At 43.4% G+C, this 23,180-nt stretch overlaps 1 protein-coding gene across 3 annotated transcripts in view; it reads left to right on the top strand.

The window, feature by feature from the left end:
• The first annotated feature begins 2,858 nt into the window (after window positions 1–2,858).
• TRAK1 (trafficking kinesin protein 1) overlaps window positions 2,859–23,180 on the top strand; it is a 143,093-nt gene continuing 122,771 nt past the window's right edge. The window contains exon 1 of one of the 3 annotated variants that reach the window (XM_076331006.1): window positions 2,859–2,906. The gene's annotated coding sequence lies outside the window, so the exon portion shown is untranslated. Of the gene's footprint in view, window positions 2,907–3,708; window positions 3,762–3,888; window positions 3,910–23,180 lie in introns of those variants that run through there. The other 2 variants (XM_076331010.1, XM_076331011.1) reach the window with 2 other exon arrangements.

The following is a 23,180-nucleotide window of genomic DNA, read 5'->3' as shown; positions in this document are numbered from 1 at the left end:
TTTAGCAGGGCGGAAATAAAAAGTCTCTTATAGAGATTTAATCAAGGAAGCAAAATTGAGAATGAATGTGATAAATTCCATGTGATAATCAAGAAGAGAGAGGAAATTGAGAGGATAATGAAAACAGAAAGAGAGCAGAGAAATCTAGGAAACTTTTGTAAAGTATCTAGTTACTGTGTCAACTGCCAGCTTCGGAATTACTAGGTGGATGAATTGAGATGGCACTAAGAATGCAACAGAGTATGCTTATGTGCACTATAGCACCATGCAACAAAAAATCATAAGGAACATTTGGTGCAGCAACCACCAAACAACTGCTACCGTATCCCATGAGCAGCGTACAGACACGTACCTTGCATGCGAGGGGCTGGCAATCCTGTAGTCCCAAATTCTCTCCCCTGATGTACTCCCACACACCGTGTTTGTGTATAAATAGTGCACATCGTTGCCATTTGTCCCACTGTGAAGGACTTCTGCTGACTCTAACAAGCCTCTTTTCAGTCCTACCAGTACATCTCAAATCCTTGTTCCTTGCAGACGTGACAGGTCAATTGGTTCTTCTCAACAAGAAGTCTCCAATCACGCAGACTTGTTTCTCTCTATTGTTGGTGTGAATCTTCACTTTTCTACTTCTTGGTTTTCCTTTTGCCTGCAGATCATTTCTGCCTTCTGGTTTTTTCATCATTGGATTTTCTTCCTGGGCTCTGATTCGAAGATGCCTCTGTTGTGTGTCTTCCTCTGTTTTTGTGGAACTGAAAGCTTTTTTTCTTTTTCTTAATTCCTTACCAGCCTATCTTTGCTTTTTTTTTTTTTTTTTTTTTTTTTTTTTTGCTTCTCACTGGCATTCTGTAAAGCACAGAGCAAACTCCGTTCCTCAAAAGTACTTCTCCTTCACTGTATGGACCCTTCCTCCTCACTGCTGTCTTGGGCTTATGTTACACATTATAACAAGTGCCCAGCTGCTGCTGATAGGCTCAATCCCTTGTTTGCAACCACAGAGCCTTGTTCCTTCTCTTGTGCAACCTCTGTCACTCATCTGACTCCATTGTTAGCTGTTTCAGGAATTAATCAGAAAACTATCCTTTTTTAAAGCCTCCTGATTTGGCTTGCTCACTGGCTAACCCCAGGGTCACATGTATACAGGACTGGGCACAAAGGAAGCAATGGGAGGACTCAGCTGAGGGCGAGAAGTGGAAGGGACCAACCTTTTTAATGATACCTAGGTGTTAGACTTCCTAGCAGTAACATGAATTTTCTGGTTTAGGGAGGAGTTAGATGAGACTAGCGACGTGATTTAAGAGTGCAGTGTCACTGAAGGGATGGTCCTGTTCCTCCCAGATGAATGGTGTCAACTCTTCCTTTGTGCTCACTCCTGATACTTTTATGACCTTAGGGTGAATCTGTTCAGTTCACTAATCTGGCAGAAAACTGACAAGGAAAAAAATATAATTAGCGCTCTGTCAGGTTAGTAAGCTGAGTCACTCACTGAGGAATCGTAAGCACCAGAGCCAGCCCCTGGAAAACCTAGGAGTGCCAGGCTTCTCCATAGGCGAAGTGGGGAAAGCAGCCTGCTCCTTTGGGGAGCAGCAAGCTTTTAGGTTGACTCAAATGCCACATCTAACTGCACCCTTAGTCACTTCCAGGGGATCTGCTCTAAAGACATCCTTGTTCATCAGGTGCCTGTGAATCCTCTGGTGTCCTTGTAACAGTTCTCCTCTCTTTTCTGTCACCCAAGCACATCCCCATCTGGGATTCTCTTTGTTTGCATCTGTGAAGGGTTGGATCATTTCTTCTTACGGGTTATTCAGGGTCAAACCCTGAATCCATTTACACTTGCTCAAGGTTAACACACATCCCACGCTTCTGGAATCCTGTCACCAGCACGACTGCAACTTTTTGGTCTTACCAGCTGTAACCTTGGACACAATTCTGTTCTTCCCTTGCTGGTAAACAAAAACGATCAAATGCTCCTCCAACAAATAGTTCTGCGAGCTGCAGAAATAAGAAGTCATGATTTCCTCTAGGTTTTTCTTTTTTTAAAAAATTAGATTAATAACCCGGACCAACACATATCTCTGTTGGTGGGACATTAATAACAAGTCTTTTCCTTTGGGAATTTTCTGGTGTCTAATACGTCTTGCACTCATACTGCAACTTTCCTCTCCAGGAACGCATGGGCAAGATTCCTCTCCTTCGTCCCTCTACCAAACTTGAAGAAACACGTATTTTGAATGTCTAACTTTCACCGCGACCCTCTCTCCTATTCCCATGTCGGTTGTTGTGTCCACCAGCGTCCCTGCAGCCTGGCTGGGTGCTTGACCAGGGTTTTGTTCAAGCCTTTTTGCCCAGCTCAGGCAGGCAGCGCTCTCGCATGCACCGTGACAAATCCAGGAACAGGTCGCCGCGGCAGTCGGCCGGCTGTACCAGCCCAGCTCATTCAAAAGCGAGACGGCCAAGGTGGCCGTAAGAAATGCGAACGCCCGGCAAAACCGCAGCCCCCTTGGCTGGCACACGGCGGGCAGCTCAGCGGGTCTGCGCCGCGCCAGCTCTCCCCGCGAGCGGGGAGCCTCCGGTGGGCCGGGGGGGGGAGGAAGCGCCGGGCGGACCGGCCCCTGCCGCCCGCCGAGGCCGTCCCCGCACCGCGGCGGGTCCCTCTGCGCCTCCCAAACCGGCCCGGGCCGCTTCGCGTGGCCGCTACCGACCCAGCTACACCTTCCCCGAGCCGGGGAGCCGCCCGCTCACGTCCTGTGGGAGGCGGCCGCGTCGGGGCAGCGGGAGCCCCGGAGCGGCGCGGGCCCGGCACCCCTCGCCCCGGCTGCTCTACAGAGGGCCCCGCCCAGCCACAGCGCCGAAGGCCGGGGAGCGTTTGGCCGCGGGCAGCCCGGCCAGCTCTGGCCGGAGCAGCGGTGAGTTACTTCTAAGGCGGGCGGTCCGTCGCCGCCCGGGACGGGGGCGAGCGGTGGCGCGCAGTGCTGCCCGCGGCCGCCTTCAGGCTGGTCCGCGCAGCGACAAACGCCTCCCGCTGCGGAAAGCGCCCCTCGCTTTTCCCGGCCCCGGCGCCGGGCAGCCCGTCCCGCCGGCCCGGGCCACGGCAGGGGGCCGGTTGCCGGGCGACGCGCGGCCCCTCCCCCGCGGCAGGGCTGGGCCATGAGGTAATGGCCGCCGGGGAACGGGGCGGGGGTCGGTGGGGAGCGCTGCGACTACCGAGCCACCGGCCTCCGAGGTGGCCGCCGGCCGCAGTCCTCTTCCAGCTGCCCCCCCGGCGGCGGGCGGTGCCGCAGCCCCCTAGGTGTCCGCGCCGCCCCGCCTCCCGAGGAGGCCGCGCGGCCCGGCCCGGCGGCGCGGGTGAAGGCGAGCGGAGGAACCCCGCGCCCAACGGCGGCCGAGGAGCGCGACCGGCAGCCGCCTCACGTGCGCTGCCGCCCGGCCGGCGGGAGAGGCGTGCAGCGGTCCCCGGGTGCTGTTCGAGAGCGGGGAGCTGAAGCGGCGGCGGCCCGCGCGGAGAGACCGGGAGAGAAGGGCACATGAGGCGCTGGCAGGAGGAGGGAGAAGCAGCAGCCAGCCGGCCGCAGCACCCCCAGCGCTCTGCCCGCGCCGCACGCCGCGGCCCCTCAGCGGCGCGGGCCGAGGGCGAGCCCTGAGGGGAGAAGCAGCCCGGAGGTGGCCGCCGCCGGCAGCGAGGCTCCCCCGGCCCGCGGGGGCGCCGCCGCCCGCGCCCCGCTGCCGTTGGCGGCGCGCGCGCCTGGGGGGCCCGGAGCGGGGTGAGTGCGCGGGGCGGGCAGAGGTGCCCGCGCGGCGCCGCGGCCGTTTGGCGTGTAACGGTTCGGCGTGCGGCGCGGCCCGCGGCCACGGCCGGAGAGGGAGGGGGCGGCGTGGCTGCCCGCGCCCCCGCTCGCCGTTTGCTCTCAGGTGAGCGAGCGGGTGCGGGAGGCGAGGGTCTGGACGCTGTGCCGTGGCGTTGCGCGGGCGAGGCCTGCTTCGTTCTCCGGGGAACGAAACGGGTGGCTGAGCAAGGTGCAGCGGCTCCTCCTTCTCGGGCCCCCGCAGCCCTGTGGCAGCGGGGCGACCTTCACAGCCGGCTTGCTCGGGGGCGGGCGGAGCGCCGTGGCTTTGGTGCCTGTGCTCTTTTGTCCCTTCCGCCCCCTTAAAGGAAAGAGGCAGTTGGGTATAATTGTTTACTGAAGGTCAAGAATCACTTGCAAAATTTGGCCTGTGAATTATTTACAGGTAGACTGCTGCTGTTGTCAGTTGGAAGGACCCCCGCTTACAGAGATAGCTTTCATAGCCTTTGGGGAGGGACATACAAATATTAACTTGTTTTTTTCAGCGTCAGGGATTTTGGATAACTTTTGGCCATATACCTCTATTTAAAATGACTAAAATATTCCATTATGGTTTTTTGCAAGTTTGAAATCAGTGTCTGCTTTGGTTTGCAGCTGACAATTTTGAACTTCATGTTTGGATGAGCTTATTTGCATGTAAAATTAGGGAAGAGTAGGAAATGTCCAAAAAATGGAACATCTGTTAAAGGGTGGGAATCCAGGCTTCTTTTTCTCCCTTGCTCAGACTTTGGGAGAAGTCTCCCGTGTGGACACTTTTCTCTGTCTTGCATTCTGTAACCTTATTTGAACCTTTCAGTCCACTGAGATTAAAATGTGGGTGTAATGGTTTTTGCAATTGGGAAATGTATGAACTCCCACTTGCCAGTGGATTTAACTGCATGGTGGATGACAGTGGTGGATATAAGTAGAGTCTCTCTGGATCTAGTGCAAAAAAACCCCTACCCAAGCAAAAATCTTGTAGTTTATAACTGAGCTTGGTGCCTGTTCTAGAGCACTGGGTAGCACACCAGTGTGCTGAGGAAGCATTAATGTGATTAGGCACATACACTTATGTATGCGGTGTTCCACGTTTGATATGTGTGTGCATAAAATCTCAGTGAAATCTGAAGTTGTTGCTGCAGCCTCTGAGCATCTGACTAGTTTAATCCAGAGTCCTGACTAATGAAGCAGTACCAGCATGTGATCTGCAAGGTTTGCCATGTATATTAATGGATGTTAACTTGGCACTCCATCCGTGTGTGGAACGCAGGTGAGAGTTGGTGGGAGTAAGTGAACCTGCGTGTACCAGAGAGCAAGATCAGATGGAAAAGATTTGCCTGGAACTGTTTGGAACTCCGGTTGTTCCCCTCTGCTGCAGCTCATACCCGAGCGCCTTGCTGCTTCACACGTTCTGTCTCCTGTAACAGATTACCAGCTGCTTTTGTAGAAGTAATTTGATCCTAACGTTTCCATGTCCTCTGAGGACTTTCTTCTGAGTTTTGAAATATTCTAGCCGATCTACTTTATGATAGGAGAATGAGATTAGTATTGTAGAAATGAGTGCAGGTTAAATATTTTTGTTTTAAATGTGCACTTGATCAATACTATTGTTTCTTACTGTTGTCACTGTATAAACATGAAATTAGTACTAGGAAAATGCTGAAACTTCCCACTGTATCTGCTCTGATAGCCAGTAAGCTGAATGCAAGATTTTTTTTTTTCTAATAGCTCAGTAGAAAGAATTCTTAGAATGAGTGCTATTGAGGCAACATCTGCAATATCAAAAGGCAAGAAGTTAAAAACGAACCTTTCACCCTTTCTAAAAGCTGTACGGGTTTTTCTTCTTAGTAATTTCCTATGTTACTTAAAAATTCCCTTGGGAGAGGGGAAGGCAGCGTACGAGTTACATTTGTTTGAAATCTATTTCTTTCCAAAGTCTTTAAAATAATTTTCCTTGATTTATGGAATTGGGGTGGTTTAGTGCTCCTGCTACTAGGATCAGAAGTAGCATTTGTGGGACGTTGTTTGTTTTGTGTTGTCTGGATGTTGTACGTTATGAGTGGTACTCAAGTCAAGGTTGGTGGAGTGTTTCTTGTTAGTTTGCAAAAAATGGTGTGTTCTTTGTTTCAGATTTTGAAACGGATACCTTTCCCCCCTGCCCCAATAATGACTGTTCTGTTTGCAAAAATGGGTGCCTCCTCTAATAAGTCTTCCATATTAGGCTGGGTACTTCATCGGTGTAACTTTTTGAATAGCCCCACTTCAACTCTCACAAAACTGTCACTTGATTTCATGCGCTCCTTATTTCACAATACTCCCACAGCAACGCAAGGACAGACAGACCAGTATGATGTGAGAAGTCCCAATAACTAGAATATGGAATTAGGAGCTGTGTTTCAGCCTGTTGGTCAGAGAACTATTGTTGATAGGTAGGCTGTTATAACTGGTTCTGTTTTCATTTGAACTATCCATGTTTCCAGACGTACACTGCAGTTCTGCCTCTGGTAGGAAGCTTAGTGATGCCACCAAGATCAAGATCAAAGAATAAATACACTTAAATTGCATGTAAAATGACCAAAGGCATACTGGCATCTTCCTGTGTGATGGTCATATTGTTCCTTGTTTCTGCTGTGAATGAGATTGTCACTCGTGTGTTGCATAAGGGCTATTAAAAGGAATAGATTCCAGTAGCGACTGCACACCAAGTGGCTTTCAGAGTTATCATTAAAGTGTAGTAAATAGGAGAAATGCTTTCTACTCACTAAATGACAGCTATTGCATCTTAGTTGTAGGCAGCTCACTTAATGTATGAAGCTTTGTAATGCTGGAACTGTAAAACTGGTTTGTGATCTACAATGCCTGTGCTGTGAAGGTATGTTTCTGAGTCACGTTTGTATCATTAAAACTCCATGAGCAATGCCATTGCCTCCTTGGAATGCTGCACTTGTATGGAGGGCTCAGTTTGTGGATTCAGTTGTGGGATCAGTGCTACGCGGAGAGATAAAAATCTTGAGAATTAACTTCCTGTTAAGGCAGGCTTTCCAAGATAGCAGTTGGTGTCTGATTCAAAGCCTTCCTGCTTACTCTGTGGTTTGACTGAGATAGCTGTGTGAGTTTACAAGCACTCTTATTTTACTTTGTAGTGAATAACGTGATGTCCTCTAAATAAATTTCAGTTCACTGCTAATATTCTTTGTCTAAAACTGTCCTTTATTTGAACTTTGATTCATCAATATTTCTCTTTTTATTGGAGCCTATTGATTACAGTGCAAAAAGTCATGCTATATAGTCATCCTGCTTATGGTTGTCCAGCTAAGAGGCTTATTGATAGCACAAACAGATTAGCTCAGAGATAATTCTTAGATTCAATTATGTTGGCAGATTTGCTTTAGTTAAATTGGTTAGTGACTGTACTGGAGTCGATTCTTTGCCTTATCTTACAGCTTTTCTGGACAGGATTGTCTACCTTGCAGTCCATTAGATGCTGTAAACCCAAATGACGCTGCTGCTCTTTAACTGTCATATTTCCTTGTGTGCCTGTTTTGTTTGTTTGTTTTTTAAGTATTCTGATGGATTAATATATATTAGAGCCCTGTTGTTTTTTTGCTTGCATTTATAGCGGAAGTTCAGAACACTGTAGCAGTCAGAGAAATAGAAAGAAGGAAGGAAATGTGAGAAGAGCTTGGTTTAAAAGCTCTTGCAAAGTTTCATTATTGGCTTGTTTTGACATAGGACCATGTTGCTGCCCAGCAGAGCAAAGCTTCCCCTGGCTGTGGATTCCCTCTTCTGTCCCCTTCTGGATTATGGTGCTGGGAATCAACTCCATGACTTAGCCAAGAACTGTTTTTAAGGTTAATTTTCAATCAGATTGTCCATCCTCTGGGCAGCTGAGCAGCTGTTAGCAGTGAGGCAAAGGAAGCAATAGGAGTAAGTGGCTGAGGCTTTGGCATCAGGAGGGAAAGTCTTCAGTGAGCATAAGCTGATTTTTAACCTGCTGCACTCTAAGCTCTGGTATAATCAACACCAGTTGTATGTTGGTAGATGAGATGCTAATGCCGAGGCTGACAATAACCTGCTACATATTTGTGTGCTTATAGAATATTCTTGACTCACAGCACCTGTATGAACAGAAGAGAGAAATACTGAGTAGTTGACGTTCTTAGGCTATACACAGAGATTGTCCTTTATGATACAGAATGAGAATATACTTAAGAATAAATTTGAGTATTTTCCTTATGCTAACTTTCAGTTCAGTCTGCATTTGAGTACTCTTTCCTGAGCAAGATGCCCACAAATTATAGTCTCTATTGTGAATAATGCAATCCTCAAAACTTAATGTGTAAAACAGTATGATTTTAGAGTTATAAAGTAATATGAACTAACCTTAGGGGGAAAAAAAAAGACTGTGTTCCTTCTGCCTTCTTCACTTACTTGTTCGTAGCAGACTTCTTTGGAAAGGCTTTCCCTTTTGAAAACTCATACAAAATCAGCAGAGCTTTTTTTCCTTAGATTTTTTAACATCAGCAGGTAAATGTTTTTCTTCATAGACCGTAAGACCAGAAAGAGCAACTGGGTCATCTAGTTTGATTATCAAAACTATCAGTTTATGGCTCCATCCTGAAGTGTTTTGATCTGAGCTAAGACTTCTATATGTGTTTGTAATCACTCTGGGGAAAAAATCATCCAGGTATGTGTAATTAAATGTTGCTGTCCTAGTGAAATAGCCATGTGAAAATTGCTCCTGCCTTTTTTCTTTTTTTTCCTCCCCTTTTTTCCTCCCCTTTTTTCCTCCCCTTTTTTCCTCCCCTTTTTTCCTCCCCTTTTTTCCTCCCCTTTTTTCCTCCCCTTTTTTCCTCCCCTTTTTTCCTCCCCTTTTTTCCTCCCCTTTTTTCCTCCCCTTTTTTCCTCCCCTTTTTTCCTCCCCTTTTTTCCTCCCCTTTTTTCCTCCCCTTTTTTCCTCCCCTTTTTTCCTCCCCTTTTTTCCTCCCCTTTTTTCCTCCCCTTTTTTCCTCCCCTTTTTTCCTCCCCTTTTTTCCTCCCCTTTTTTCCTCCCCTTTTTTCCTCCCCTTTTTTCCTCCCCTTTTTTCCTCCCCTTTTTTCCTCCCCTTTTTTCCTCCCCTTTTTTCCTCCCCTTTTTTCCTCCCCTTTTTTCCTCCCCTTTTTTCCTCCCCTTTTTTCCTCCCCTTTTTTCCTCCCCTTTTTTCCTCCCCTTTTTTCCTCCCCTTTTTTCCTCCCCTTTTTTCCTCCCCTTTTTTCCTCCCCTTTTTTCCTCCCCTTTTTTCCTCCCCTTTTTTCCTCCCCTTTTTTCCTCCCCTTTTTTCCTCCCCTTTTTTCCTCCCCTCTCCCCCCCCTCTTTTTTGTTCTTTTGTCCTCTCTGTTTTTTTTTCCTTTTTTTAAAACTTTTCTTATATGACGTGTTCTGAAGGGTTTGGAAAGTAGAAGCAAGAGGTTTTATTAAGACAGTCACTTTTTTTACCCCTACTGCTTTTAATTCATTAATCTCTTGTAACTTTGCAGGAGGTCTGCAAATACCTTTAAGTCTTATGTGTAGTAAAGCATGTAAAAGTTACTTCCTTAGTTTCTTTTTGCAAACCCTTTAAGGAAATCGGTGAACACCAGGATGAAAATGACTGGTGTGGAGAGAAAATGCAAAGAGAAATACAAAGTGATTAAGAGTTTGTATTTCTGGGATTTTGCAGGCAATGTGTTGTAAAAGAACAAAGTCGACTTTATGGTCCTGTGTGAAGATAGGAGCTCTGTGGAAGGTGTGCTACTTTGTGTTTGGTGGATCACAGCATGGTTGAGGTTGGAAGGGATTTCTGGAGGTTATCTGGTCCAACCCGCCTGCTCAAGTAGGGTCACCTACAGCGGATTGCCCAGGACCATATCCAGATGTCTTCTGAGTATCTCCAAGGATGGAGACTCCACCACCTCCCTGGGCAACCTGTGCCAGTGCTCGGTCACCCTCACAGTGAAAAAGTGTTTCCTGGTGTTCAGGGGGAACCTCCTGAGTGTCAGTTTGTGCCCATCGCCTCTGGTCCTGTCACTGGGCACCACTGAAAAGAGCCTGGCTCCATCCTCCGTGTGCCCTCCCTTCGGGTATTTATACACATTGATGAGGTCCCCCTGAGCCTTCTCTTCTCCAGGCTGAACAGTCCCAGCTCTCTCAGCCCCTCCTCATAGGAGGAATGCTCTGGTCTCCCCTTCTTTGTGTTAGTGGCCCTTCACTGGACTCTCTCCAGTATGTCCATGTCTCTCTTACACTGGGGAGCCCAGAACTGGACACAGTAACCCGTGCGTGGCCTCACCAGTGCGGAGTAGATGGGAAGGATCACCTCTCTCATCTAGTTTCCCACTTGTCTTACAGCTGTTAAAGGAAAAACGTAAGAACTGCCCCCTGCCCCCGCTCCCCTATGTAATAATTCCAGTGCTTCAAACAAAACATGGAAAAGCTGCTTATCATTAGTTTTCAATGAAGTTTAAAATAATGCTGAGTTGACTTGTCCCATCTTCTAATAGAAACCAAAGGTTAGGAAAATGTTCATACAGTGGAAACATTTATAGTCTAGAGGGGAAGAATGAAAACTGTGGATACATTGAAATAGTTAACGTGCACCTCTTTGAGGAGATTAGTTGATTACTGTAAATTGGAACCAATCACTGCACTTCTGTATTGTATGTTCACATAAATTCTCTTTTTTAAAGGCAGGTGCTGGTAATGTCATATTGGACTTTAGTTTCATGCAAGTCAGGAGTCTGCATGAATTATCATCTGACAGCAGCCATAATTTGGTATCCTAGAGAATACTGAAGTGCAGTTTTGTTTGAAGAGAGGGGTATTCTTTAAAAGTTACGTCGATGTCTGCTGCTTGGGCGAAGTAGAGACTTTTACACTTAACTATCCTCTTTAATGTTTGCGTAAGTGGAGCTTGTATTACTAACAACATTGTGTGTTCCAGAAAGCCTAGTTTGACCATCAGATACTGCACATTTGCATGCTTCGCAAGGGGGCATCATCCACTCCTCTGCAGTAAGCAGAAACCTTGCAGTTCAAATCCATGCAAACCTATTGCCCCAGTGGTACCTGTAAAATGAGCAGAACTGGAAGATATTGGAGCAATGTCAAAGTCCTTAGACTGCCCTTTAAACCTGTCTTGAATGGAATTCCTTTCTCTGCAGCTGTGACTGATCATACTAGCTGTATTTCTGAGGAGGTATGCACTGTTGATGTAAAGTGATGAAGAGGAAATCAGTCTTTCTGGTGTTATGGTTTCTTATTATAGATCTTCTCCTGTAGTCGCAAATTACACTGCCTTCAGAAAGGAATGGTAGACTTCTGTTTTGTTGTGGGAATACTACAGTCATGATCGCTTCCAGGAATTTATGGAGGGGGTGGAGACCAGTGTTTACCAAAAACATTACCTTCTTAGGGGCTTTGGTCCTGTAATGAATTCTGCAAACCTGCATGTGTAAAGGTCATAGCAAGATCAGTCCTTTATGGCTGTATTTCCTGAGGGTTATGTAGTCTCGTCAGGTGGTAGGTAAGCACGTTATGGTTTCGCCCAGGGACTTGTGGCTGACCTGAGAGCCACAAATTTCCAATATAAAGCAATCTGAACTGAAAGTGCTTCTTCTGATTGTCTGAAATGTTTATAACCTTTGATTACTCTTGTATTTGTTCCCTCGAATTTTACTCCATAATGGCTTTCTCAAAAATCTTATTTTGCAAGACATCCAAAGCTGTTAGAATGAAAAGACTGAGAAAGGTTAGATCCCGCACTTATCTGGCAAAATACAATCTTGTCTCAACGTCCAAAGTGGTCTCTACTGTCATGCTATTGCATGTATGTTATGCTATCATTTTTCTGTAGAGAACATTGAGTTCTCCATGACAGTCACTTGTACTGCTTTTATCTACAAAATGAGATTTCATTTAGGAACTGTTGTACCTCAGGCAAATGCAACTTTCTTAAATACTTTGCCCTTTTACATTGCAAAAGCTACAAAACATTCAACGTAAACTTCTAATGAACTGAGTTTGTTTAAGCACTCATGAGGCACAAAAATCAGTCTTCTCTTACTTTGCAAAGGATGAAGGGAGTCAGCAAGATCAAAACATTTGACTGAGGTAATTCAGGAATTGGTGCCAGTACTAGAAGTAAATACAGTTCTTGTGAATCTCTGTTACAAGCCTGTCAGTCCCTTAGTATCAGTGGATTGGTACACTCTTTGTGGTATTAGCTGTTTAGGACCTGACAGGGTAGAGGATCTGAACAAGGCAGCCTCCTCGGTAGACATGAGTGCTACAACTGCCCTTTTTTATTTACAGTACTAAGGTTGATAGTGTATATTACTAATTCTCCTACAACAGAAAAAATCCAGGTGGGCCAGAAGACTCTCCTTTCTCTGAAGAGTGTATGATTTGCTCAAGTAATTTGAATGCATTTTACAGAAGGTTTAAATACATGTCTGGCAGACAGGTTGTTCAGGATAAGATGGTGCTACTATTATAGTAGTCATTTTAGTGAAATTTCTATGCTCTTTTTGCCTTCAGTAAAACTGATGGACTGTTAAGCTAACCATGGTGTATTGCTATGAAGAAGATCAGTGCTCAAAATGGGAGTCTGGGATTTTTCACAGGCTGGGAACACAGCACATCTAAGACAGTGCTATCTCACTTTGCTCACTGATGACTGCTCTGGGTAAGTCAGTCTCAGAGCTTTTTGAGCCTGACTTACTAACCTCCCCCCTCCAAAAGTAAACACTGCACCCATTTTGTACTATTTATCAACTGTCAAGAGGATACCTGCTGTATGTTGACATAAAGGAAAAAAAATGGAAAGTTTTGTTACTGATGTCCCACTGTATTGTTATACTGCATAGGAGGAAAGAGAGGAGGGAAATAAGATTTCTGACTTGAAATGTCTGGATGGGAATCTTTTTTGTGTTGCTCATGGGGGTATTGCTGTCTTTTTAAAAAAAAAGAAATTTAGATAACTGCTTTTGTGGAATGAGTAATGTATTAAAGCTAGGGATGTTTGTATGTAAAGGCAAAGATCATAACCAAATATAGTTTGAAGGGAGTGAATGTAGAATTAACCGTTCATGGTAGAACTAAGAACCTAACTAAGAACCTAAACTAAGAACCTAACTCCAATGAAAAGCTTCTCAGCCCTGGTGGAGCAGGCAGATTGATGCCACTGCACTTTGGGTGTGGATGCTGAATATATCTCCTAAAAGCAGAGTGGATTTCTTAAATTCAGCATTCATGATTTTATTATGATCTTATTTCATTCATTGAGGGATATTTTGTATCTTATTCCTGTTCCCAAATTGTTGTTGATGATAACTGATGGCAGGAAATGTATCTTAATGATATGACCTTAAATGATATGCACAGAGGAGCTGTGGATACACCATCATTGGCAGTGTTTAAGGTCAGGTTGGACAGGGCTTTGAGCAACCTGATCTAGTGAAATATGTCCCTGCCCATGGCAGGGGGTTGGACTAGTTGATCTTTAAAGGTCCCTTCCAACCCAAACCACTATATGATTCTATGAAGTGTGGCCTTAAATGTGTTTTTTGGATCCAAAAGTAGTATGAATGCCATATGTTGATCTATATGAATATTTACAGTAAGAATTAAGAAGGGGAATAAATTTCACATATTTACTAATGTAAAACTGATGATTCCTTAAAAAAAAAAATATCACATGACTTGTCAGCTGGTATTTAGACGAAAGTTGCAATTCAGGTGGACAAAACTGTTCTTGTAAATGGCCCTTATTCACCATATTTAATTTTTTTCCCTTAAAAAAATCTTGGGATTAAAGATGACCTTTCTTCCTTTCTATCAACTGACTAAATAGATTATTCCTTGGATTTGTAGATCTAGCACAGCTGCTCTTCCAGCAGGTATGAATTCAACAAGAACAAAAATGGCTCTTGGCTCTTCAGTTCCCAGTCAGTTTCTCAGCTTCAGTTTCATATGACTATTAAATTGACCTGGGTAAATTGAAACTGAAACCTCATCTCTTTGTATCTCCAGAAGAGGCCATTGCTGTCAAGCCTTAGGTTAATGCTTATGAAGGTTCTGTAAATTCTGGCTCTGGGCACTCACCTAGTGGTTTCCCTCAGTCCTGGGGTGCCATGGGTAAGCACACGCAGCAGTTAATGAAAATATTGATGTTTTGAGTCCCACGAGGGATTGCTGTTGTCATGGCAATGAATATTTGAATATCCTCAAAGCTGCAGATAAAAGTTGGGAAGTGACTGCCTAAAACCGGGTGACAAGTAAAGCCAACAGAGTGCCTTGGTTTAGTGGTTTGACTCTTAAAAATGTGGTTTCCTGGCAAGTAACTGAAGCTGCGGAAGAGGGCAGACTTCCTTCCCCATCCTCACCCTTCCCACATGCACTGCTTCTTGTATGGGCATGCTGTGGCGCAACTCAGAGAGCTGATCTAGCTGAAAACCACTTTACACCACCCTCTGTGTGTTCTCTCCTGTCCTCCCATCCCCTTGGCTTAGCCTTTCAACCGGATTGCGTTCCTGATCACGTTTAAGTGGAGTGGTACAAGCACCAATGTCTGTATGAGGAAAAGCAGTGACAGGAATATATGGCTTCAGGGTAGGTGTGCGGTAGGGTGAGGGTGTGCTTTCAGGACAGCCTACACTAATATTAGCTAGAGATGACTGGGAAGGCGTGTGCCTGAAGGCTGTGCTTGTGCCTGAAGGCTGTGCTTTTGCAGCCAGATTAGCCTGGTCTTACAGTTTACCGTCTCTGGTGGGAATAGTCTTCATCTTGTCATCATCATCATCTTCATCAACCTTGTCATCAGCTATGTGTTATACTGCTTTGTCCACAGATCTTTCATGCTAACTGTTGCCCAATGGGGGGGTAAGCCAGGGAGACAAATTGGAAAAACATGTTTTGAAAAATTAATTTTATTTCTTTGGTTATAGTTTTTTGCCAGCTTGTGTTTCTTAAGGAGTTAGATGAATGCTAGAAATGGCACAAAGACAAGGCAGGAGTGTGCAGGCAAGGCCAATTAGTGTTTAGTTTGCTTTAGGTGTGTAACACCACACCTTGTATTTAACATGTGTGCATTAAGTTATATAACTCTCTTTAAAAAAGAGAGTTAATGTTATCAAAATTGTATCATTTGCTAGCTGTGTGGGGTTTTTTGTTTGTTTTTAATAAAGGAAAGCGGCAAACATAATTTTAGTAATCTTGGTTAGCAGAATTGCATGGGGAAGATTGAATACCCTGTCCTATTTCTGTTATCTGAGATGGTGAATTAGCACTAATTATCTCATCAAGAAGGCTAAGAGGAAATTCCTAAATGCACCTAGCAGCAAGCCTATTGTTTTGATCCTATGACCAGCGGGGATAGCTTGAAGATGAAGACATGATATAATATCATAGCGGGAGAAGTGAGTAAGAGGAAATAGGAGGGACTGCATAGTCAGGAAGACGGTCAGGTTATAACATGACTTGTTGCAGCAGATGTAATACTGTGTTCTCCTGTGTGTTCCTCAGACCTTTCTCTGGAAAAGATAACAAGCAGTTGTTGTAATGTGGGCAATAAAAGATTTTTTTTTTTTTTTTTTTTTAATTTAGCGAACTCTTAGACTAACAGCTATAGAATACTTATTTCGAACTCCAGAAATCGGGAAGGCATGAAATTACAGGGCTTCAGCCTGTTCTGGCTCTGATTTGAAACCTACACAGGTAATTCATTTCTGATTGCCCTGATTTCTAACTGGAAACTGTTGTTTGTTTTGTGATAGAAAACTTACAGTACAGCTGTGTGGCAACTTAAAATTGAGTATACGTGAAGCTAAAGAATAGACTTGGGGGGGGACTGTTTTGGACACTGCATTGTTCAGTGGTATTGTCAGTTACCAGTGGAAAAGAAGTGAAAGGATTTTGAACTCTTGGGATCTCAGAATGTTAAGACATTGGATGTTCTTAAAGGGCACTAAAGATATTTGCAAGCAACTTTTATGAATTCTGAGATTTTGGCTAATCTTCTACTTTTTCTCCGTGCTTTTGTTTTTTTCTTTTTTTTTAACCATACCGTTTCTCTGGCTTTGTTTTGTATGTCAAGTGTTACAGATTTTCCTTTATCTCCTCAGTTAAGAGCTCAAAGAGAGAAATTGGCAGTCTCCTTTTTTTTTTACAGGGAGTCAGTTTATGATTTGTAAAGTTCTTGGTAGCAACTAGTTACACAGAGGCATCTGAAAGAGAGAAATTAACAAACAAGATTAAATGGAATTGATAAAATGCAAGTGAAGGTCTTATTTAAGATTTAGCTCTTAAAAAACCAACCCCAAAATTGAAATAATTATTTTCTAAATTTCTTCTTTAAATATCTTTTCACAAAAGATACCAAGACGTTGTTGTCTAGGAAAACTTATGCAGTATGCCACATTTTATAATAAACCCCAGAGATGGCTGTGGTGGCCAAAAGGAGTTATGCTACCTAATTGTATTCCACATCTAACAAAAACTTCATAAAGCGTCTGTTAAAACTGATCTGAAAAAAGCCATTTCAGAACAAGTGGACTCACTAACCTCTTGGAGAATAGACTTTAATAGGAGTTGCAAACTGATATTTACAGATATAAATGCCTATCAATTATGAGAAGCAGAATATGGCCCTGTAACTCAGGAATAGTTCCTTGAGTAAAGTCCAAATCGTGAGGTTGTGGATTACTGATTTTAAAGGGGTTGGTTGGTTGTGGTTTGTTTTGTTTTGTTTTTTTTTTTGTCTTGAGGGTTATCTTCGCTCTTTTGGGAAATAATTGCGGGAGCCAACAAAATGAGTCTAGCTTCAACATAGTTTACCATTTACACTCTGTAACAGCAAAACCAGACTTGAATCACAATGGTTAAACAGGTTGTTACTTGCTGCTTTTTGTGTGAAGATCACCCTTAGTGTGCTGGAAGTGGAAAAATGTGGAGAAGGAAAAAGGAATATAGTGATAGGGTGGGTGTGTTTTGGGGAGGAGGAGTAGAATTTGGAAGGATCCATTACATTACAAGACATGATGTTTCTTCCAAAATGGCTAGCATTTTGTCTTGGGAGCCTATATTGATCTCTGGACTTCTCTTCTTTTTAATTAAAAAAAAAAAAAATATCCAAATTACTATTGTTGGATACAGTAGTGCACCTGACTGAATATAGTTAGTATATACAGTACCTCACCTGTGGAGGTAGAACAGTCTGGAATCCTTGACACCTCAAATGTGCCTCTGAATTACAGTCTCTTGGACCTTGCGTGCTGCAATATATGGACCATGTCAAAATGTCAGCAGCTGCTTCCACATTTGCAGTGCTGACAATATGACCTTCAGGTTCAGAGATCTCTGCTGACGTGAGCTCTGCCCAGTGTATGTTTGTTTTACTCTGTATGGAGCTTTTGTAGTTACATACTTCTAAATGACCACAAAGCAAATGAGAGCATGAAACAACTCTGTCTTCTGCACTTGTAAATGGCTCTTGTAATACTTACATGTTGACGCTTCCACTTTTTCATCGTGCCCTGGGGTATAGTACCCTGTGGTAAGGTACATGTGCGGCTTAAAGGAGAAGAACGCATGAAAAGGAGCAAATGTGTATCTTGGCAACACTGACACTATCTTTTGACCAGTTCCCATTTGCACTTAGAAGGGTGGGTTTGCAAATTGGGGAGTTTGCTTGGGAGGTGGTGTAAACAGGAGGGCAAAGTTAGTCGGTTAATCTGTCTCAGCTCAGCGCTGGTAAATGCAACTGAGCATAGCGAGGCTATCTTGGGTATTTTGTCAAAGTTTTGCCTCTTGTCTACAGAGCATGCCGAACTCAAAAATCAGTACAAAGTTGCAATAATACGAGTGTGACATCCACTTCTGTTAATTATTGCTTTGATATTTATTCAAGACGGGGATATCAACTGGCACAAGATTCAGACATAGTAAAATAGCTGATTATTCCATGGTGCGTGCTTCTAGGGTTTGTTACTCTTTGAGCTAAGTTTAGCCAAGTGACTTTCACTGGAGCCTATCACCTCTTTATAAAAGTGCTCAGCTGGTGTGAATCAAACTGTAGTAACTCTGAATATTAAGGCTCTGTGAGGTAGAGGACTGTCTTGTTGACCAAGCTTAATTGTGGTTTGGAAGAACTCTAGGCTATTCTGTGGCTACATATGTCTGTGATCTGATGTTATTGATGAGCTTTGTGATTAGTTTATGATGTTAAAACAGCTCCACCATCCACCCCCAATCTTCTGCAGGCTGTGTTGCAGCAGTACTGTCAGAGACATATTTCCAGAAAGATGGGAATCGAGCCAAGCAGGAATTATTACAGGTTGTGGTGACTGTGTCTACCAATGACTGTACTTTGCAGTTATACAATGTTTGCATTGTGTCTGTCTTTGTCATCTAATGCACTCATTTGTCTTATACCCCAGACTGTAGTTTCCTGAATAGCAAAATACAAGTTCTGTCAGGACAGCTGCTTAATAAGGTATGTGTTGAAATACTCAGGAAGGGAAAACTGTTTTCTGGATAAATTACAAATTGCTGAGAGGAAGGACATAGCATGCATATGGGCTAGAAAGCATGCAGGTTAAGATTCCTGGCCTTTTCCTGATCAATAGCTTGATCTTGTAAGTAGAATAAGGCTGAGAACTGTAAATTGTATGCAGATATTGTTGTATTGAATGAAATAGTGCAACTGCAGCGCAGGGCAACTGCAGTGTAGATGCCTAGGGTCTGTCTCTTTGAAGTGTGGAGGTACTAACCCACTTAGAAGGACTCCTTGTCTCTACCTGCTTTCTGTGACATGGGACTTGGAGCTACAGCATGTGGCACCAGAGAGAAGGGGAAAAGGAGTTTGGGCCTGTAGCAAGTGAGGAGACCAAATCTGGAGACAACAGTAGTTATGTGCCCACTCTGAAACAGCAGTTGTGAGGTGACTTACGCAGGAGAACTTTTGTTAGTTCTGCAAATTGTTTGTGCCTCTGAGAGATTATGCTTGTTTTGTGAACGGCAGTCTTTTCTGCCAAGTTGAAGGGCATGTCTTATTTGTGGTTACTGTATCTGTTACACAAGCAACAGCACAGCAACAGAAGACTTCTTTAATGTGTCTGATGTCAAATTTATTTTTAAAAAGCAGTGTAATTCATTATTGGTGCCAGCCCAGATCTTTGCCACCGCCACAGTCAACACTTGTGACACAGCTGTTGCTGCCATTGCATAGTTAGCTCCCCAGTTGCAGTTTAAGGTGGGAATGAAGCAGGTTTGCCTTATTTGCACCATCAGAAATCTACAGTGTGACACATACAGCCTTCTTTAGGCAGTTGTGTTGTACAATTTTTGGTATTAAGAATTCATGATCAAACTGATGTTGTTTGAGGCCGTATCTTTTCTTTCTATACATGCTCTTCTGCTGCAGGTTTTTGTTTCTCCTTTGACCTAGTTCTTGCTGATGTTTAGATTTTGGTTGAAAAGGTGGGACAGTTTGCCTGGTTTCTTAAAATACACTTTTTTCATAGTGAAGTCAGAAATAAGAGCATTTGTGTAGTTAAATAGCCTAATTGTGAGACTCGAGGAAAAAATGCTACCTAAAATGTATCTTGATCTTGCAGCTCTGAGAGAAGTTACGGATCAGATAGAGGGCTAGCAGAGGAGTAAGGCATATAACTGATGCATGACTGTAAGTATGTTTGTCACAGACAGATTGATTACTGTAACTGGGCTGATCTCGTGTATTAGCCTTTCTCAGACTGCAGTGCTTTTATATAAAACTAAAAAGTAACTTGCTCTGTATTTTCTCTTCCTTTTCCTTTTGTTGTTCAGTGGTGTGGTGCAAATTAAGAAAGATTGTCTGCTAAATGGCTCTTATTTTAAAGTGGGCCAACATTGTTGGACAGTGTGGGAATTTACAAAGTGTTGCCTTTATCTGCTTTTGGGGTTTTGTCCCCTCTCTCCCTCATGGGAAATGAGAATGAAAACATTCTTTGATGAGGATGTTAGTGTCACATATTGGTGTTTTATAGTAGGCTGATTAAATGGGTTGTTCTTGGAATTTGGAGCTCAGTATTCAGTCTGTTGTTACTGTGGATACAGTAATTTGCTACAGTAGCCACCCCTTCCTGCTTTGCCAGTGACTGAACTTGTCTGTGGAATGCTTGCCTCTCCTGTCTGTGCTAGAGACGGTCAGTTATTGGGTCAGGTCTAGCCTTTCATGGGTACACCTGCACACACTGTATTAAATAATAAACTGAACTCATGCTTGTTGACTGCTGGAAGCTACCTATGTTTTTGTGTAGATGAAAGAGTAAAGAGGGCAGAGGGTGGACTGAAGTGTAATGAAAGTCTCGGGCACCTCACCCCCACCCAAACATTGCTTTCTTTGTTCCCACCTTCACAGAGTCCGTCATACTGTTTTGCTAGCCACATCCTTTGGGCATGGGAAATCACAGATGTTTCTCTAAAGCATTTGTGTGATAAATACCTATTAATGCCCAATGCTGACTCTTTGTGAGCTAAAACATAGTTCCATTTCCCGAGTTCCTTGCTCTTCTGCTTTCCTTTTTGTTCCTCTTTTGAAATAAAGGTTTTCTCCTCTATAAACCAGCTTTTGAACATGTTTAAAAGAAAGCGGGTAGAAACATATGTTTGTAAGTAAACTAAATGGACAGGAATGGAAGATAGTCCATGGGTTTAGCAGGGGGGAAAAAAAACCCCTCTGTAATACAGTTAAGTGCAGTTAAAGCATTTTAGGTTTGTAACCCTGGATCACTGAGACTTGCAGTTATTTTCTTGAGTAGCTTCATTTTATGGAATAGGGAGTTCTCTGCTAAACTGGAATTTAATGAAAGGAGCATGGGGAAATCCTATGGAAACAGTGACTGTTGAACTGCTTGAAATGTAAGCATTTCAACTTGCTTTCTGCATTGGTTCTTTTGTGAAATGCAAATTGAGTTGAGAATGAATGAATGAATGTGTCCAACCTTTGAGTGTTTCTGCCTGGGTTGGGGGCCAGAGTCAGGAGTGGCCACACAAGTCTGTGCTGAAATCATTAGACTGGGGACACCAGCTGTGCTATTATTAGGGGTTTTAAAATCTGTGGCAGATGTTCTTAGGCTCTTTTCCAGCCCCCACATATGGTGCAGTGGAGTACATGGAAAAAGAAACGTCTGACAAATTGCTTTTCCATGCAACAAACATGTTTTTATTTTTATTTTTTCCCCATGCAACTGGGCAAGATATTTTATGTTAACTTGCATGTATCAAAAACCAGTTTGAAGAATTTGAAAGAGAAGAATGAAAAAAGTGATTGTATGAGAATAAATACAGGTGCTTTGTTTGGAAAGTAGGACTTGGGGGGCTAGCCAGGACTCAAGTCTGTAGGTGCACATGTTCTGCCATTCATGTATTTGTTTTCTATTTTCTTTGATGCTGCTATTTAGACAGGACCCTTGTTGTATAACTTTTTGTGTATGTATATAATGCAAAGCTGTTCCTGCAAAGATTTTGAATGTATGTGATGAGACGTAAGATGAGATGCAATACACACAAAGCAGAGAGGTATTAATAATGTGGTGATTAAAATCTGTGAACAGAACTACTGCTTATTATATTACAGTGATACAGCATATAGCACAGAGAAAAGCATGGTTTTTCTTTCTTTTTGTCATAGTAGGTAGGAAAATAGTATGTATGTCTTGTTTTGAATGTGTAATTTGTGTCACCTCTGGAAGTCAGTTAACCAGTTTAAATATCCTTGAAATATAAATCACAAGCTGCTTAGTATTCTATGGACTTCTGATATGCTCTGTGTTTTACAAAATGCAAAAGGGATGTATCTCCAGGAAGATGCCAGACTGACTAAATGGCAAACCAAAGGTACATGAGGAGCTGAAGAATGTGAACTATTTATAATAATTAACAAGTATGTCTCTATTTCTTGTTTTACGGGTTTTTTAACCATTTAAGTGTGTTGTTGCTAAGCAGAACAATGAATGTTTAAACAACCCTGTGCATCATCTAAAGTGTGGTGTTTTTTGAGCTAAACCAGCTGAGGTGCTGCATGAGTTGCCCTGTGTTAAGCACAAAGGGAAGAACATGCAACACTTGATAAGTTTTCATTTTTATATGTCCATCTCTCAGCTTCCTAACTCTAACCAGTCAGCTCTCATATGGAGCTTTTTTGTAGGATTAAAGAGAAGATTACCCAAAATAAATAATCTAACATGCAATTCTTGTTGGGGCTCTCATGCTTTTCCCATGCATTTTCTCTGTGCATGTTCCTTTCTGGATGTTACAGGTACAGACCATACAATTGATCAGAAAATCTGAATACTTATCCTCTGTCATTGTTTTTTCGGTGTCAGACAAAACAATGTTGGTGACCTAAAGGGTTGGTTAGTTGGGTTTTTTTAAGTCAGTGAACTGGGATTTTAGTCAAGTGCTAGGACCCGCTTGTAGGTGCATGTTTCCGACAAGAGATACATCTCTAGATCTAGTCTGAATGCGATTCCCTCTTTTGATCTCCCCATCCTCAAACTGTTAACCTTTCTACTTTCTAGTAATGGTGTTTTTAAACCATTGGAGACCCAGATAGTTCTTCAGGCTGTTCCCACAATACAGTGTAAAAGAACTAAATGCTTCCACTTATTGAAGTGTGGAGAGCCGTGGGATATGACCCCAGAAGACTTTGGTGGCTCATGTGGATGAGTGCTGTTTTACAGCTTATACCCAGTCATTTGAGAGTACTGCTGTATGATTGTACCCAAAGTAAGCTGGTCTATGTGCTGAAACCCAGGTGTCGATTACTCAGATTGATAGCAGTGAGGAATCACTTGCTATTTGAATAAGATTGTGACAGTCCACACAGTCACATAGCTCCTATGAAAAGAACAGAGCCTCCTGTGTTACTGAGATTACAGTGCAGGACCCAGAGAAAACTTAAGAGGATTAGTCAGGGTGTGTTGCATTAAGCCTGACTGCTTAATCAGAAGGATTTTTTCCTGAAGATTATTTTGTTGGCAAAACTGAGAAAATCAGGCTTCTGATGAGCTCCAGGGGCTTGCTCTGAAGGCTTGGAGCAAGTGAAGTCCTGATACGCAAACGTGACTGGTTAGAACATGTTTTTCCCAGGTAAGTGAACTGTCGTGTCTGCATGATGGGTGGAGACAGTGGTAAATGTGCTTGTGATAGTATACTTTCCTTGATAGGTGGCAGTCCTTGTTTGACTAGAATCCAGTATTTATATAGCTTCTTACAGTATAAACAACTTTCTGACTGGAAAATGATTGCTTGGATTAAAGTGGTTGAGTCTTGCACTGAGAGTATTAAGCCCCGGGCAGCTC

The sequence above is a fragment of the Aptenodytes patagonicus genome, chromosome 2 (assembly GCF_965638725.1).
Source record: "Aptenodytes patagonicus chromosome 2, bAptPat1.pri.cur, whole genome shotgun sequence".
In the NCBI taxonomy this organism is placed as follows: Eukaryota; Metazoa; Chordata; class Aves; order Sphenisciformes; family Spheniscidae; genus Aptenodytes; species Aptenodytes patagonicus.
Note: the sequence above shows the minus strand (reverse complement) of the source record. Positions and strands in the feature narration are given on the sequence as shown.